The sequence below is a fragment of the Coptis chinensis genome, chromosome 7 (genome assembly GCF_015680905.1).
Source record: "Coptis chinensis isolate HL-2020 chromosome 7, ASM1568090v1, whole genome shotgun sequence".
Classification (NCBI taxonomy): domain Eukaryota; kingdom Viridiplantae; phylum Streptophyta; class Magnoliopsida; order Ranunculales; family Ranunculaceae; genus Coptis; species Coptis chinensis.
The window spans coordinates 27515402-27518414 of NC_141462.1; the positions used below are offsets into that span (position 1 = coordinate 27515402).

Genomic DNA, 3013 nt, shown 5'->3' on the forward strand with positions numbered 1-3013 from the left:
ACTTAATCGAAATTAAAGCTTTAGCTAGGAACAAATATCAGCCCAAGGACATGAGAAACCCTCAAAACCTAATTATATTAATAGACTTGACAAAATTTTATCAAATGAAAACACCACATTAGAAATAAAGAAAAATAATCCAAAACGTAACCTGTAAGAAGCTTGGAGAAAGTGTTAACGAATTTCCTATTCCTATTGAGAGGGTGCAAAGAGCACAGAGATGAGACCATTTAGGGATGGTGGAGCTTGCTCTATTGCAATTATTGGACTCATGACCAACTGATTTTAACCCATATTAATTTGTATAAGAAAATTAGAGATCACTCAAGAATACACAATGCACTTAACTAAGAAAATAGTGAATTTTTTTAAATGTTCTCAATGGCATGTTCAAGAAATTAAGGTCTTTCTAGGGAATAATAAAGCAACCCATTTTTTATAGTATAAAGTGAGTTAGCAAAAGATGAAAAAAAAAAACATTTATAGCAAGGAGTTTGGGAAGGTAGGTAACTAAAGGGTGGCATAATTGATTATAGTTGTTCTTGGCTTAAACTATCCTTAAATGATCTAACACAAATCTATGTAGTAAACCGATCTGACATCATGTCCAATTCCATTGTATTTTTGTACAGTCAAAATGCTTAGTTATTCACATGCTATTCAACTGAAACTTTCCATTTCATACTTTTTCAAAATTCCATTATATCTTCATAACGATATTTAATATTTCAACCATTTGTTATTTCTAATCAAAACTATACATATTTTGTGAATGGAATGGTGGAAAGGCTAGTTTTGATCATATATATATGAAGATAAAGGTGAATGAAATAGATTGTACAACTGCGCGTGATTTAATATAATTTTCCAAGAAAAAAAAAAAAATAAAAATGGTGCGGGATTTGAACAAAGCGAGGCAAGAAATTGCAACTATGGAATCTCACGTGCATAAATCTAAAGAAAATCCCGCTGCTATCATTACTCGTGAATCTGCCAAAACAACCAAATTAAATGAAACAGAAATTTGGACAGTATACATGAACAAAATCTTGAAGACCAATATGTTGCCACAACAAACCTATACTATAAGATGATGCGCCAACAAAATTTACTCAAGGATACTACAATACTAATGATCTGTTGTGCTACCAAACCTATGCAATAGTTGCAAAATAATGCTATAAACAATTGGCGCTGTAAGAACTTCAAAAATAGAATTTGAAGGGGAGAAGAAGATTAAATATTGTTTGGGTTTTGGAAAGAGCCGAGGTGCGGTGGGTTTTAGCTGTGAATTCTCAATATATTTTGTTTTGTTTTTGTTTTTTTTTTCTTCTGATTTCTCATAATCCCCCTATGACATGGACACCCTTAGTGCGCTCCAAAAGGGGCTGCTATATATATATATATATAGATTCATTAAAAAAATCCACAATTATTATTTTTTTAATCGTGGAAGAAGATATACGCACCATGGTTTCATTAACAGTTTGAGGTCGAAGTTTCTACCTCACCATTGCTTGTTGAACTTGTACAGTTGACTGTGGTCAGAAAATAAATTAAGACATGCTGCAAAAACAAATTTGCTAGTAAAAAAAATTATACGCATACCCCAAAAATATACTTGTACCCTCATTTCTTTCACAACTTCAGTTTGAAGTTGCTTCCTTAACCTTGATCGATGAACTTCAGCCTCAAACTTTGTGTAATTAAAAAAAAATGTGGGTAGTGTGACTGTTGATCGATGAAGTTGCAAGTCTGGGGCGGATGCCTCCTAAACAGTAATGGTGATAAGAATAATACACATACCTTGACTTCTCTAATTATTTGAGTTCGAACTTTGTCACGAATTGTTGCCTGATACATTTCTACATTTCTCTGTAGAGTAAAATGGAATGACAAACTTAAAACACATTAAGCGATAAATATATATGTACAAATATACAACACATTTTAAAGAATGTGCACACAGTAACATCAATCAACAATTTCAGGCATACCATGACTTCAATCACCTTGTGCGCTTCAACTTGCTCCGGCATACTTGAAGTTAAAAACTTAAAGCGACCAAAAAGTGTTGCGCTTAAACAATAAGAACGAAGGAAGAAACAAATTAATTCTGGAAGAAGAACTTCATGCTTTTCCATTACAAAACTCCGAAACAAATGTAAAATTTATAATTAAACAATGTTAGAAATGTGAAAATGCAGTTCGGTCAAACGAACTACCAAGCACTGTTATAGGGTATAAATAAATGATTAGGGATGATGACACAACAACAATGAAGCAAGGCGAATTTGGTATGCAGTTCAAAACCAAAGCTTCAAAAATGAAATGCAAAAAGACACAAAGCAAAACCTAAAAAATCCAAGGCCATTTGGTATGGATTAGACATTGACCAAAAGGGCCATTATTCGGAGGAACTATTAAGCAAAGTTTTAAAGAGTGATATACGATTCCGATAACCAAAGTTTTTTTAAAATATGATTCACCCATAAGATGAAAAACACAATCTGAGGAAGAAGAAGATGTAAGAGTTAATACCTGTTGAGAATGTGAAGTCCACCACTGGGAATTGATTTTAATTTGCAAACAATGACAATGAAAAAGAGTGATTAACTCTAAACTTCTTCACTAAAAGAGCAATGAAATGCTTATAAATAGTCATGCCAAGTATACATTGAACGCACTAAGATTTAATTGGGTTTGCCGTCTTACTGTCACATTTCAACCCCAAACGCATCCCCAGCGGTACAATTGGCTCTTTCGTTGCATTGCTCAAATGGGGTACTGCACATGAAAAAGTATTGAGTGCATAAGTTTTCTCCAAAGTAGCATAAAACTTTGAGGGGGCAATCCGAACGGAAGAGAAAATACGTACTTGAAGAATTTTAAAGAGGATGATCTTCTTTGACTAACACACAGGGGTGGATCAAAGGTGCCAACATCCTTAATTTTTTCTCGGAAAAGAATTTCATTCTCTCGTGTGCAGTCCCCTTTAGATGATGACCCAACT

The 3013-nt window shown here is 33.6% G+C and overlaps 1 long non-coding RNA gene across 1 annotated transcript; it reads right to left on the bottom strand.

Moving 5' to 3' along the window:
• Nucleotides 1–903: 903 nt before the first annotated feature.
• LOC147486901 (uncharacterized) lies at nt 904–2631 on the bottom strand. Its single transcript, XR_015202993.1, has 5 exons — nt 2542–2631; nt 1998–2079; nt 1807–1875; nt 1470–1538; nt 904–990 (listed from the first exon to the last, which is right to left on the bottom strand). It is a non-coding gene; the product is annotated as an uncharacterized LOC147486901 (long non-coding RNA).
• Nucleotides 2632–3013: the final 382 nt, after the last annotated feature.